Consider the following 15,347-nt stretch of genomic DNA (forward strand, 5'->3'; position numbering starts at 1 on the left):
ACAGATACTAATCAAAATGTTGGAGATTACAAAGGGTTTACATCTGAATATATTCTTCTGGTAAAACAAGATTAGGTCAAAGCCGAGTATATGTCTGGACCATCTATGGTCAAATCCTGATTTTATAACCACAACATCATCTGACAAAATCACCAAACACATCAGTTAAAGACCTGATGCAACAACCAAGTACCTCCTGCTTGCTGTGGTATAATTCGAATACCCTCAAATTCTTATTTTTGTTTAAGGTTACAAGTAAAAAAGTCTTAATCAAGTGTCATATTTTCATTTTATTTACATATTTTAAGTAGAACCTTAATTTGTAAAGTAGCGGGAAACCAGAGCTATCAGATAAATGTGATGGAGTAAAAGCTGAAAGAAACATGGTGTAGAAATACTGAAGTCAAGCAGTAAAGTCTCTGAACTACAGGATCCTACAGGTTGAGACTCCAGTGTTTCATCTGGTGAGTCTCAGCTGAGTGGAGATTTGCACAGTGTGATTGACATATTTTTCAAACTCATAAAAGCATTCATGAAACCTACATGTCCTGCATTGAAGCATCCCCACTAATTATGAATTATTCAAGTATTTCCTTAATTTGTCTACATGCATCAGTTCAAATCTTCTTACATGACAGAACATGAATACAGTTCACATTCATGAATATAAATAATTGCAGTGAAACAATCATCTTGTTTGTGCTTTTTATTTATTTTTATCAACACTGTCACTCATCACAAAGCATCAGTACTAAAGATAACAGGGGCTTGTCTGCTGGAGGGGAGGAGGGTGTCAAGAAACAGGGCTTTTGATGTGAGTTTTTGACCACAGTGGAGGTCCTGGTCCAGGAGATTTGGATACTCAGATGCCAGTCTGATCCGATCAACATGCTGCAGCCTGCAGACTTGATCACAGCACTAGAATACCTGCTTTTCCAGACTTATGAGACAAAGTTAGCAGCTTAAAATAAACAAATAACAATTACAATCTTTGAAAAAATTAAAGTTTAGTTTGGTCAATTCATAAAAAATGAAAAAACGAAGAAAATAGTTCTCAGCGGATTTTTTTTCCTAGAGTAAAGTAATTAGGGGAGAAGAACGACTGACCCTTGAGTTTTGCAATGAGAGGAGGCATTTGAGCAAGCTTACATCAAATAAAATACACAATATCAGAAACATTAGGACCCTGAGTCAGAGCATTTTCCAGGCTGATGTTAGCAGCACTGGAGAGACAAAGTTATAAACATGTTATTACAAATACATGAAGAATGAATAAGAGGAAGGTAGCAGATTTTCTAGCCAGGGGTCAGTGGGGGAGGAGAACTACTGACACTTTAGTTTTGCAATGAGAGGAGGCATTTGAGGAGGCATTTGAGGAGGCGTTTTAGGAGGCTTTTGAGGAGGCATATTAGGAGGCGTTAGAGGAGTCTAACAACAATTAAAATAAACAATATCAGAAAAGTTAGGACCCTGAGTCAGAGCATTTTCCAGGCTGACGTTAGCAGCACTGGAGAGACAAAGTTATAAACATGTTATTACAAATACATTAATGACTAATAAGAAGGAGGCAGGAGATTTTCCAGCCAGGGGTCAAAAGGGGAGGAGAACTACTGACCCTTTAGTTTTGCAACGAGAGGAGGTGTTTGAGGAGGCGTTTGAGGAGGCTTACAAGGAGAAAATACACAATATCAGAAACATTAAGACCCTGAGTGTGGGTATTTTCCAAGCTGATGTTAGGGTCAGTAGGGGAGGAGAACGACTGACCCTTTAGTTTTGCAACGAGAGGAGGCGTTTTAGGAGGCATTTGACGAGGCGTTTGAGGAGGCTAACGACATTTAAAATACACAATATCAGAAACATTAAGACCCTGAGTCAGGGTATTTTCCAGGCTGATATTAGCAGTACTGTAGAGACAAAGTTATAAACATGTTATTACAAATACATTAATGACTAATAAGGAGGAGGCAGGAGATTTTCCAGCCAGGGGTCTGTAGGGGAGGAGAACTACTGACACTTTAGTTTTGCAACGAGAGGAGGCGTTTGAGGAGGCTTACAAAGAGTAAAATACACATTATCAGAAACATTAAGGTCCTGAGTCTGGGTATTTTCCAGGGTTATGTTAGGGTCAGTAGGGGAGGAGAACTACTGACCCTTTAGTTTTTCAATGAGAGTAGATGTTTGAGGAGGCATTTCTAGAAGGCTTTTGAGCAGGTGTTTGAGGAGTCCTTTTGAAGGCATTTGAGGAGGCATTTAAGGAGGCTTACAACATTTAAAATACACAATATAAGAAACATTATGACCCTAAGTCAGGGCATTTTCCAGGCTTATGTTAGCAGCACTGCAAGGACAAAGTTATAAACATGTTACAACAAATACATTAATGACTAATAAGAAGGAGGCAGGAGATTTTCCAGCCAGGGATCAGCAGGAGAGGAGAACAACTGACACTTTCATTCTGCAACGAGAGGAGGCATTTGAGGAGGCTTTTGACGAGGTGTTTGAGGAGGCTTTTGAGGAGGCATTTTAGGAGACGTTTGAGGAGGTGTTTGAGGAGGCTTTTGAGGAGGTGTTTTAGGAGGCATTTGAGGAGGCTTTTGAGGAGGCTTACAACAATTAAAATAAACAATATCAGAAACATTAAGACCCTGAGTCAGGGTATTTTCCAGGCTGATATTAGCAGCACTGTAGATACAAAGTTATAAACATGTTATTACAAATACATCTCATAAGAAGGAGGCAGGAGATTTTCCAGCCAGAGTTCAGTAGGAGAGGAGAACTACTGACACTTTAGTTTTGCAACGAGAGGAGGTGTTTGAGGAGGCGTTTGAGGAGGCGTTTTACGAGGCGTTTTAGAAAGCTTTTCTGAAGGCGTTTTAGGAGGCGTTTTAGGAGGCGTTTTAGGACGCTTTTCAGAAGGCGTTAGAGGAGGCATTTGAGGAGGCTTTTCAGAAGGCGTTAGAGGAGGCATTTTACAAGGCGTTTTAGGAGGCATTTGAGGAGGCGTTTTAGGAGGCATTTGAGGAGGCTTTTGAGGAGGCATTTGAGGAGGCTTACAACATTTAGAATACTCAATATCAGAAACATGAAGACCCTGAGTCAGGGCATTTTCCAGGCTGATGTGAGCAGCACTGGAAAGACAAAGTTATAAACATGTTATTACAAATACATTAATGACTAATAAGAAGGATTTAGCAGATTTTCCAGGCAGAGGTCAGTTGGAGAGGGGAACTACTGACACTTTAGTTTTGCAACGAGAGGAGGCGTTTGAGGAGGCGTTTGAGGAGGCTTACAACATTTAAAATACACAATATCAGAAACATTAAGACCCTGAGTCAGGGTATTTTCCAGGCTGATGTTAGCAGCACTGGAGAGACAAAGTTATAAACATGTTATTCCAAATACATCTCATAAGAAGGAGGCAGGAGATTTTCCAGCCAGAGTTCAGTAGGAGAGGAGAACTACTGACACTTTAGTTTTGCAACGAGAGGAGTCGTTTGAGGAGGTGTTTTAGAAAGCGTTTCTGAAGGCGTTTTAGGAGGCGTTTTAGGAGGCTTTTCAGAAGGCGTTTGAGGAGGCATTTGAGGAGGATTACAACATTTAAAATACACAATATCGGAAAAATTAAGACCCTGAGTCAGGGTATTTTCCAGGCTGATGTTAACAGCACTGGAAAGACAAAGTTATAAACATGTTATTACAAATACCTTAATGACTAATAAGAAGGAGGCAGGAGAATTTCCAGCCAGGGGTCAGTCAGAGAGGGGAACTACTGACACTTTAGTTTTGCAACGAGAGGAGGCGTTTGAGGAGGCTTACAAAGAGTAAAATACACATTATCAGAAACATTAAGGTCCTGAGTCTGGGTATTTTCCAGGGTTATGTTAGGGTCAGTAGGGGAGGAGAACTACTGACCCTTTAGTTTTTCAATGAGAGTAGATGTTTGAGGAGGCATTTCTAGAAGGCTTTTGAGCAGGTGTTTGAGGAGTCCTTTTGAAGGCATTTGAGGAGGCATTTAAGGAGGCTTACAACATTTAAAATACACAATATAAGAAACATTATGACCCTAAGTCAGGGCATTTTCCAGGCTTATGTTAGCAGCACTGGAAAGACAAAGTTATAAACATGTTACAACAAATACATTAATGACTAATAAGAAGGATGCAGGAGATTTTCCAGCCAGGGATCAGCAGGAGAGGAGAACAACTGACACTTTCATTCTGCAACGGGAGGAGGCATTTGAGGAGGCTTTTGACGAGGTGTTTGAGGAGGCTTTTGAGGAGGCATTTTAGGAGACGTTTGAGGAGGCGTTTGAGGAGGCATTTGAGGAGGTGTTTTAGGAGGCTTTTGAGGAGGTGTTTTAGGAAGTGTGTGAGGAGGCTAACAACATTTAAAATACACAATATCAGAAACATTAAGACCCTGAGTCAGGGTATTTTCCAGGCTGATGTCAGCTGCACTGCAGAGACAAAGTTATAAACATGTTATTACAAATACATGAATGACTAACAAGAAGGAGGCAGGAGATTTTCCAGCCAGGGGTCAGTAGGGGAGGAGAACTACTGACACTTTAGTTTTGCAACGAGAGGAGGTGTTTGAGGAGGCTTTTGAGGAGGCATTTGAGGAGGCATTTGAGGAGGCGTTTGAGGAGGCATTTGAGGAGGTGTTTTAGTAAGTGTTTGAGGACGCTAACAACAATTAAAATACACAATATCAGAAACATTAAGACCCTGAGTCAGGGTATTTTCCAGGCTGATGTTAACAGCACTGGAGAGACGAAGTTATAAACATGTTATTACAAATACCTTAATGACTAATAAGAAGGAGGCAGGAGATTTTCCAGCCGGGGGTCAGTCGGAGAGGAGAAATACTGACACTTTAGTTTTGCAATGAGAGGAGGTGTTTGAGGAGGCTTTTGAAGATCGTTTTACGAGGTGTTTCAGAAGGCGTTTTAGGAGGCATTTTAGAAGGTGTTTTAGGAGGCATTTGAGGAGGATTACAACATTTAAAATACACAATATCAGAAACATTAGGACCCTGAGTCAGAGCATTTTCCAGGCTGATGTTAGCAGCACTGGAGAGACAAAGTTATAAACATGTTATTACAAATACATGAAGAATGAATAAGAGGAAGGTAGCAGATTTTCTAGCCAGGGGTCAGTAGGGGAGGAGAACTACTGACACTTTAGTTTTGCAATGAGAGGAGGCGTTTGAGGAGGCATATTAGGAGGCGTTTGAGGAGGCTAACAACATTTAAAATACACAATATCAGAAACATTAAGACCCTGAGTCAGGGTATTTTCCAGGCTGATGTCAGCTGCACTGGAGAGACAAAGTTATAAACATGTTATTACAAATACCTGAGTGACTAATAAGAAGGAGGCAGGGGATTTTGCAGCCAGGGGTCAGTAGGGGAGGAGAACTACTGACCCTTTAGTTTCCAATGAGAGGAGGCATTTGAGGAGGCATTTTATGAGGCGTTTTAGAAGGCTTTTGAAGAGGTGTTTTAGGAGGCGTTTGAGGAGGCTTTTGAGGAGGCTTACAACAATTAAAATAAACAATATCAGAAACATTAAGACCCTGAGTCAGGGTATTTTCCAGGCTGATATTAGCAGCACTGTAGATACAAAGTTATAAACATGTTATTACAAATACATCTCATAAGAAGGAGGCAGGAGATTTTCCAGCCAGAGTTCAGTAGGAGAGGAGAACTACTGACACTTTAGTTTTGCAACGAGAGGAGCTGTTTGAGGAGGCGTTTGAGGAGGCGTTTGAGGAGGCGTTTGAGGAGGCATTTGAGGAGGCGTTTTAGGAGGCATTTGAGGAGGAGTTTGAGGAGGCATTTGAGGAGGCTTACGACATGTAAAATACACAATATCAGAAACATTAAGACCCTGAGTCAGGGTATTTTCCAGGCTGATGTTAGCAGCACAGGAGAGACAAAGTTATAAACATGTTATTACAAATACATTAATGACTAATAAGGAGGAGGCAGGAGATTTTCCAGCCAGGGGTCAGTCAGAGAGGAGAACTACTGACGCCTTTATTTTTGCAACAAGAGGAGGTGTTTGAGGAGGCTTTTGATGATCGTTTTACGAGGTGTTTCAGAAGGCGTTTTAGGAGGCATTTTAGAAGGTGTTTTAGGAGGTATTTGACGAGGCGTTTGAGGAGTCATTTGAGGAGGCATTTGAGGAGGCTAACGACAATTAAAATACACAATATCAGAAACATTATGACCCTGAGTCAGGGTATGTTCCAGGCTGATGTTAACAGCACTGGAAAGACAAAGTTATAAACATGTTATTACAAATACCTTAATGACTAATAAGAAGGAGGCAGGAGATTTTCCAGCCAGAGTTCAGTAGGAGAGGAGAACTACTGACACTTTAGTTTTGCAACGAGAGGAGGTGTTTGAGGAGGCGTGTGAGGAGGCGTTTTACGAGGCGTTTTAGAAAGCTGTTCTGAAGGCGTTTTAGGAGGCTTTTCAGAAGGCGTTAGAGGAGGCATTTTACAAGGCGTTTTAGGAGGCATTTGAGGAGGCGTTTTAGGAGGCATTTGAGGAGGCTTTTGAGGAGGCATTTGAGGAGGCTTACAACATTTAGAATACTCAATATCAGAAACATGAAGTCCCTGAGTCAGGGCATTTTCCAGGCTGATGTGAGCAGCACTGGAAAGACAAAGTTATAAACATGTTATTACAAATACATTAATGACTAATAAGAAGGATTTAGCAGATTTTCCAGGCAGAGGTCAGTTGGAGAGGGGAACTACTGACACTTTAGTTTTGCAACGAGAGGAGGCGTTTGAGGAGGCGTTTGAGGAGGCGTTTGAGGAGGCATTTGAGGAGGCGTTTTAGGAGGCATTTGAGGAGGAGTTTGAGGAGGCATTTGAGGAGGCTTACGACATGTAAAATACACAATATCAGAAACATTAAGACCCTGAGTCAGGGTATTTTCTAGGCTGATGTTAGCAGCACAGGAGAGACAAAGTTATAAACATGTTATTACAAATACATTAATGACTAATAAGGAGGAGGCAGGAGATTTTCCAGCCAGGGGTCAGTCAGAGAGGAGAACAACTGACGCCTTTATTTTTGCAACAAGAGGAGGTGTTTGAGGAGGCTTTTGATGATCGTTTTACGAGGTGTTTCAGAAGGCGTTTTAGGAGGCATTTTAGAAGGTGTTTTAGGAGGTATTTGACGAGGCGTTTGAGGAGGCGTTTGAGGAGTCATTTGAGGAGGCATTTGAGGAGGCTAACAACAATTAAAATACACAATATCAGAAACATTATGACCCTGAGTCAGGGTATGTTCCAGGCTGATGTTAACAGCACTGGAAAGACAAAGTTATAAACATGTTATTACAAATACCTTAATGACTAATGAGAAGGAGGCAGGGGATTTTCCAGCCAGAGTTCAGTAGGAGAGGAGAACTACTGACACTTTAGTTTTGCAACGAGAGGAGGTGTTTGAGGAGGCGTTTTACGAGGCGTTTTCGAAAGCTTTTCTGAAGGCGTTTTAGGAGGCGTTTTAGGAGGCGTTTGAGGAGGCTTTTCAGAAGGCGTTAGAGGAGGCATTTTACAAGGCGTTTTAGGAGGCATTTGAGGAGGCGTTTTAGGAGGCATTTGAGGAGGCTTTTGAGGAGGCATTTGAGGAGGCTTACAACATTTAGAATACTCAATATCAGAAACATTAAGACCCTGAGTCAGGGTATTTTCCAGAGACAGAAGTTATAAAAAAGTTATAAACATGTTATTCCAAATACATCTCATAAGAAGGAGGCAGGAGATTTTCCAGCCAGAGTTCAGTAGGAGAGGAGAACTACTGACACTTTAGTTTTGCAACGAGAGGAGGCGTTTGAGGAGGTGTTTTAGAAAGCTTTTCTGAAGGCGTTTTAGGAGGCGTTTTAGGAGGCATTTCAGAAGGCGTTTGAGGAGGCATTTGAGGAGGATTACAACATTTAAAATACACAATATCAGAAACATTAAGACCCTGAGTCAGGGTATTTTCCAGGCTGATGTTAACAGCACTGGAAAGACAAAGTTATAAACATGTTATTACAAATACCTTAATGACTAATAAGAAGGAGGCAGGAGAATTTCCAGCCAGGGGTCAGTCAGAGAGGGGAACTACTGACACTTTAGTTTTGCAACGAGAGGAGGCGTTTGAGGAGGCTTACAAAGAGTAAAATACACATTATCAGAAACATTAAGGTCCTGAGTCTGGGTATTTTCCAGAGTTATGTTAGGGTCAGTAGGGGAGGAGAACTACTGACCCTTTAGTTTTTCAATGAGAGTAGATGTTTGAGGAGGCATTTCTAGAAGGCTTTTGAGCAGGTGTTTGAGGAGTCCTTTTGAAGGCATTTGAGGAGGCATTTAAGGAGGCTTACAACATTTAAAATACACAATATAAGAAACATTATGACCCTAAGTCAGGGCATTTTCCAGGCTTATGTTAGCAGCACTGGAAAGACAAAGTTATAAACATGTTACAACAAATACATTAATGACTAATAAGAAGGATGCAGGAGATTTTCCAGCCAGGGATCAGCAGGAGAGGAGAACAACTGACACTTTCATTCTGCAACGAGAGGAGGCTTTTGAGGAGGCATTTTAGGAGACGTTTGAGGAGGCGTTTGAGGAGGTGTTTGAGGAGGTGTTTGAGGAGGAGTTTTAGGAAGTGTTTGAGGAGGCTAACAACAATTAAAATACACAATATCAGAAACATTAAGACCCTGAGTCAGGGTATTTTCCAGGCTGATGTCAGCTGCACTGGAGAGACAAAGTTATAAACATGTTATTACAAATACATTAATGACTAATAAGAAGGAGGCAGGAGATTTTCCAGCCGGGGGTCAGTTGGGGAGGAGAACTACTGACACTTTAGTTTTGCAACGAGAGGAGGTGTTTGAGGAGGCTTTTGAGGAGGCATTTGAGGAGGCGTTTGAGGAGGCATTTGAGGAGGTGTTTTAGTAAGTGTTTGAGGACGCTAACAACAATTAAAATACACAATATCAGAAACATTAAGACCCTGAGTCAGGGTATTTTCCAGGCTGATGTTAACAGCACTGGAGAGACGAAGTTATAAACATGTTATTACAAATACCTTAATGACTAATAAGAAGGAGGCAGGAGATTTTCCAGCCAGGGGTCAGTCGGAGAGGAGAACTACTGACACTTTAGTTTTGCAATGAGAGGAGGTGTTTGAGGAGGCTTTTGAAGATCGTTTTACGAGGTGTTTCAGAAGGCGTTTTAGGAGGCATTTTAGAAGGTGTTTTAGGAGGTATTTGACGAGGCGTTTGAGGAGGCGTTTGAGGAGGCATTTGAGGAGGCATTTGAGGAGGCTAACAACAATTAAAATACACAATATCAGAAACATTAAGACCCTGAGTCAGGGTATGTTCCAGGCTGATGTTAACAGCACTGGAAAGACAAAGTTATAAACATGTTATTACAAATACCTTAATGACTAATAAGAAGGAGGCAGGAGATTTTCCAGCCAGAGTTCAGTAGGAGAGGAGAACTACTGACACTTTAGTTTTGCAACGAGAGGAGGTGTTTGAGGAGGCGTTTGAGGCGTTTTACGAGGCGTTTTAGGAGGCATTTGAGGAGGCATTTTAGGAGGTGTTTGAGGAGGCGTTTGAGGAGGCATTTGAGGAGGCATTTTAGGAGGTGTTTTCGGAGGCTTTTGAGGAGGCGTATTAGGAAGTGTTTGAGGAGGTTAACAACAATTAAAATACTCAATATCAGAAACATTAAGACCCTGAGTCAGGGCATTTTCCAGGCTGATGTGAGCAGCATTGGAGATACGAAGTTATAAACATGTTATTACAAATACATGAATGACTAACAAGAAGGAGTCAGGAGGATTTTCCAGCCAGGGGTCAGTAGGGGAGGAGAACTACTGACACTTAAGTTTTGCAATGAGAGGAGGCATTTGAGGAAGAGTTTTACGAGGCGTTTCAGAAGGGTTTTCTGAAGTCGTTAGAAGAGGCGTTTGAGGAGGCATTTGAGGAGGCTTACGACATGTAAAATACACAATATCAGAAACATTAAGACCCTGAGTCAGGGTATTTTCCAGGCTGATGTTAGCAGCACTGGAGATACAAAGTTATAAACATGTTATTACAAATACCTTAATGACTAATGAGAAGGATTTAGCAGATTTTCCAGCCAGGGGTCAGTTGGAGAGGAGAACTACTGACACTTTAGTTTTGCAACGAGAGGAGGTGTTTGAGGAGGCGTTTGAGGAGACATTTGAGGAGGCGTTTGAGGAGGCATTTGAGGAGGCTTACTGCAATTAAAATACACAATATCAGAAACATTAATACCCTGAGTCAGGGTATTTTCCAGGCTGATGTCAGCAGCACTGGAGAGACAAAGTTATAAACATGTTATTACAAATACATTAATGACTAATAAGGAGGCGGCAGGAGATTTTCCAGCCAGGGGTCAGTCGGAGAGGAGAACTACTGACACATTAGTTTTGCAACGAGAGGAGGTGTTTGAGGAGGCCTTTTAGAAGGCGTTTTAGGAGGCGTTTGAGGAGGTGTTTGAGGAGGCATTTGAGGAGGCATTTGAGGAGGTGTTTGAGGAGGCTTTTGAGGAGGCATTTTAGGAGGCGTTTGAGGAGGTGTTTGAGGAGGCATTTGAGGAAGTGTTTTAGTAAGTGTTTGAGGACGCTAACAACAATTAAAATACACAATATCAGAAACATTAAGACCCTGAATCAGGGTATTTTCCAGGCTGATGTTAACAGCACTCTAGAGACAATGTTATAAACATGTTATTACAAATACATTAATGACTAATATGGAGGAGGCAGGAGATTTTCCAGCCAGGGGTCAGTCAGAGAGGAGAACTACTGACACTTTAGTTTTGCAACGAGAGGAGGTGTTTGAGGAGGCTTTTGAAGATCGTTTTGCGAGGTGTTTCAGAAGGCGTTTTAGGAGGCAATTTAGAAGGCGTTTTAGGAGGCATTTTAGAAGGCGTTTTAGGAGGTATTTGACGAGGCGTTTTAGGAGGCATTTGAGGAGGCGTTTGAGGAGGATTACAACATTTAAAATACACAATATCAGAAACGTTATGACCCTGAGTCAGAGAATTTTCCAGGCTGATGTTAGCAGCACTGGAGATACAAAGTTATAAACATGTTATTGCAAATACATTAATGACTAATAAGAAGGAGGCAGGAGGTTTTGCAGCCAGGGGTCAGTTGGGGAGGAGAACTGCTGACCCTTTAGTTTCCAACGAGAGGAGCCATTTGAGGAGGCATTTTACGAGGTGTTTTAGAAGGCTTTTCTGAAGGCGTTTTAGGAGGCTTTTGAAGAGGTGTTTTAGGAGGCATTTGAGGAGGCATTTGAGGAGGCTTAAAACAATTAAAATACACAATATCAGAAACATTAAGACCCTGAGTCAGGGTATTTTCCAGGCTGATGTTTGCAGCACTGGAGAGACAAAGTTATAAACATGTTATTACAAATACATGAATGACTAACAAGAAGGAGGCAGGAGATTTTCCAGCCAGGGGTCAGTAGGGGAGGAGAACCACTGACACTTTAGTTTTGCAATGAGAGGAGGTGTTTGAGGAGGCCTTTTAGAAGGCGTTTTAGGAGGCATTTTAGGAGGCATTTTAGGAGGCGTTTGAGGAGGCATTTGAGGAGGTGTTTGAGGAGGAGTTTTAGGAAGTGTTTGAGGAGGCTAACAACAATTAAAATACACAATATCAGAAACATTAAGACCCTGAGTCAGGGTATTTTCCAAGCTGATGTTAACAGCACTGGAGAGACAAAGTTATAAACATGTTATTACAAATACCTTAGTGACTAATAAGGAAGAGGCAGGAGATTTTCCAGCCAGGGGTCAGTCGGAGAGGAGAACTATTGACATTTAAGTTTTGCAATGAGAGAAAGCGTTTGAGGAGGCTTTTGAAGATCGTTTTATGAGGTTTTTCAGAAGGCCTTTTAGGAAGCATTTTGGAAGGTGTTTTAGGAGGTATTTGACGAGGCATTTGAGGAGGCGTTTGAGGAGGCTTTAGAGGAGGCTAACAACAATTAAAATACACAATATCAGAAACATTAAGACCCTGAGTCAGGGTTTTTTCCAAGGTGATGTTAACAGCACTGGAAAGACAAAGTTATAAACATGTTATTACAAATACCTTAATGACTAATAAGAAGGAAGCAGGAGATTTTCCAGCCAGAGTTCAGTAGGAGAGGAGAACTACTGACACTTTAGTTTTGCAACGAGAGGAACTGTTTGAGGAGGCATTTGAGGAGGCATTTGAGGAGGCATTTGAGGAGGCGTGAGAAGAGGCTTTTGAGGAGGCGTTTTAGGATGCTTTTGACAAGGCATTTGAGGGGGCTTACAACATTTAGAATACTCAATATCAGAAACATGAAGACCCTAAGTCAGGGCATTTTCCAGGCTGATGTGAGCAGCACTGGAAAGACAAATTTATAAACATGTTATTACAAATACCTTAATGACTAATAAGAAGGAGGCAGGAGATTTTCCAGCCAGAGTTCAGTAGGAGAGGAGAACTACTGACACTTTCATTTTGCAAAGAGAGGAGGTGTTTGAGGAGGCATTTGAGGAGGCATTTGAGGAGGCTTACAGCAATTAAAATACATGATATCAGAAACATTAAGGCCCTGAGTCAGGGTATTTTCCAGGCTGATGTTAACAGCACTGGAAAGACAAAGTTATAAACTTGTTATTACAAATACCTTAATGACTAATGAGAAGGAGGCAGGAGATTTTCCTGCCAGAGTTCAGTAGTAGACGAGAACTGCTGACCCTTTAGTTTTGCAACGAGAGGAGGCGTTTGATGAGGCGTTTGAGGAGGCGTTTTACGAGGCGTTTTAGAAAGCTTTTCTGAAGGCATTTTAGGAGGCATTTGAGGAGGATCACAACATTTAAAATACACAATATCAGAAACATTAAGATCCTGAGTCAGAGCATTTTCCAGGCTGATGTGAGCAGCACTGGAAAGACAAAGTTATAAACATTTTATTACAAATACATTAATGACTAATAAGAAGGAGGCAGGAGAATTTCCAGCCAGGGGTCAGTAGGGGAGGAGAACTACTGACACTTTAGTTTTGCAATGAGAGGAGGTGTTTGAGGAGGTTGTTGATGAGGCGTTTTAGGAGGCATTTGAGGAGGCATTTGAGGAGGCTTACAACATTTAGAAAACTCAATATCAGAAACATTAAGACCCTGAGTCAGGGCATTTTCCAGGCTGATGTTAGCAGCACTGGAAAGACAAAGTTATAAACATGTTATTACAAATACATCTCATAAGAAGGAGGCAGGAGATTTTCCAGCCAGAGTTCAGTAGGAGAGGAGAACTACTGACACTTTAGTTTTGCAACGAGAGGAGGCATTTGAGGAGGCATTTGAGGAGGCATTTGAGGAGGCGTTAGAGGAGGCTTTTGAGGAAGCGTTTTAAGAGGCGTTTTAGGAGGCATTTGAGGAGGCTTATAGCAATTAAAATACAGGATATCAGAAACATTAAGACCCTGAGTCAGGGTATTTTCCAGGCTGATGTTAACAGCACTGGAAAGACAAAGTTATAAACATGTTATTACAAATAACTTAATGACTAATAAGAAGGAGGCAGGAGATTTTCCAGCCAGAGTTCAGTCAGAGAGGAGAACTACTGACACTTTAGTTTTGCAATGAGAGGAGCTGTTTGAGGAGGCGTTTGAGGAGGCGTTTGAGGAGGCGTTTTACGAGGCGTTTTAGAAGGCTTTTCTGAAGGCATTTGAGGAGGCTTATAGCAATTAAAATACAGGATATCAGAAACATTAAGACCCTGAGTCAGGGTATTTTCCAGGCTGATGTTAACAGCACTGGAAAGACAACGTTATAAACATGTTATTACAAATACATTAATGACTAATAAGGAGGAGGAAGGAGATTTTCCAGCCAGGGGTCTGTAGGAGAGGAGAACTACTGACACTTCAGTTTTGCAACGAGAGGAGGCGTTTGAGGAGGCTTTTGAAGATCGTTTTACGAGGCGTTTCTGAAGGCGTTTGAGGAGGCATTTTATAAGGTGTTTTATGAGGCATTTGAAGAGGATTACAACATTTAAAATACACAATATCAGAAACATTAAGACCCTGAGTCAGAGCATTTTCCAGGCTGATTTTAGCAGCACTGGAAATACAAAGTTATAAACATGTTATTACAAATACATTAATGACTAATAAGAAGGAGGCAGGAGGATTTCCAGCCAGGGGTCAGTCAGAGAGGAGAACTACTGACACTTTAGTTTTGCAACGAGAGGAAGCGTTTGAGGAGGTTTACAAGAAGTAAAATTCAAAATATTTGAAACATTAAAACCCTGAGTGTGGGTATTTTCCAGGCTTATGTTCGGGTCAGTAGGGGAGGAGAGCTACTGACCTGTTTTGCAACAAGAGGAGACTTTTGAGGAGGCGTTTGAGGAGGTGTTTTCGTAGGCTTATGAGGAGGCGTTTGAGGAGGCATTTGAGGAGGCTAACAACAATTAAAATACACAATATCAGAAACATTAAGACCGTAACTCAGGGTATTTTCCAGGCTGATGTTAGCAGCACTGGAGAGACAAAGTTATAAACATGTTATGCAACGAGAGGAGGCATTTGAGGAGGAGTTTGAGGAGGCTTAGAAGGAGTAAAATACACAATATCAGAAACATTAAGACCCTGAGTCTGGGTATTTTCCAGGCTGATGTTAGGGTCGGTAGGGGAGGAGAACTACTGATCCTTTCGTTTTGCAATGAGAGGACACGTTTGTGGAGGCGTTTTAGGAAGTGTTTGAGGAGGCTAACAACAATTAAAATACAACATATCAGAAATATTAAGACCCTGAGTCAGGGCATTTTCCTGGCTGATGTTAGCAGCACTGGACAGACAAAGTTATAAACATGTTATTACAAATACATGTTTTTTGGTCAGTAGGAGACGAGAACTACTGACCCTTTAGTTTTACAACGAGAGGAGGCATTTGAGGAGGCATTTCAGCAGGCGTTTTACGAGGCGTTTTTGGAGGCATTTGACAAGGCATTTTAGGAGGCTTTTGAGGAGGCGTTTTAGGAGGTTTTTTTAGCAGGCATTTGAGGAGGCTAACAACAATTAAAATACACAATATCAGAAGCATTAAGACCCCGAGTCCGGGAATTTTCCAGCTTGATATTAGGGTCAGTTGGGGAGGAAAACTACTGAATTGTTAGCGTTAGGGTTAGACGAGACGTTTGTGGTGGCGTTTGAGGAGGCTTTGAACATTTAAAATACACAACATAAGTAACATTTATCTTGACCAATAAGAAGGAGGCAGGAGGTTTTCCCATCCAAAGGTCAGTCGGGGAG

The sequence above is a fragment of the Trachinotus anak genome, unplaced genomic scaffold (assembly GCF_046630095.1).
Source record: "Trachinotus anak isolate AG129_WGS33_773 ecotype Australia unplaced genomic scaffold, CSIRO_AGI_Tana_v1 ptg000025l, whole genome shotgun sequence".
Classification (NCBI taxonomy): Eukaryota; Metazoa; Chordata; class Actinopteri; order Carangiformes; family Carangidae; genus Trachinotus; species Trachinotus anak.